The sequence below is a fragment of the Cebus imitator genome, unplaced genomic scaffold (assembly GCF_001604975.1).
Source record: "Cebus imitator isolate Cc_AM_T3 unplaced genomic scaffold, Cebus_imitator-1.0 Scaffold740, whole genome shotgun sequence".
Classification (NCBI taxonomy): Eukaryota; Metazoa; Chordata; class Mammalia; order Primates; family Cebidae; genus Cebus; species Cebus imitator.
The window spans coordinates 528,654-529,110 of record NW_016108055.1 but is presented as its reverse complement, the minus strand read 5'-3'; positions in this window follow the sequence as shown (position 1 = coordinate 529,110).

Genomic DNA, 457 nt, shown 5'->3' with positions numbered 1-457 from the left:
ACTCTCTTCTGGCTTGTAGGGTTTCTGCTGAGAGATCTGCTGTGAGTCTGATGGGCTTCCCTTTGTGGGTAACCCGACCTTTCTCTCTGGCTGCCCTTAGTATTTTCTCCTTCATTTCAACCCTGGTGAATCTGAGGATTATGTGCCTTGGGGTTGCTCTTCGTGAGGAATATCTTGTGGTGTTCTGTGTATTTCCTGGACTTGAATATTGGCTTGCCTTGTTTGGTTGGGGAAGTTTTCCTGGATAATATCCTGAAGAGTATTTTCCAGTTTGGATTCATTCTCTTCATCACATTCAGGTACACCTATCAAATGTCGATTAGGTCTTTTCACATAGTCCCACATTTCTTGGAGACTTTGTTCGTTCCTTTTTACCCTTTTTTCTCCAATTATGCCTTCTCATTTTATTTCATTCAGTTGATCGTCAATTCAGCTATTGAAAGTTGTGTATGCTTTG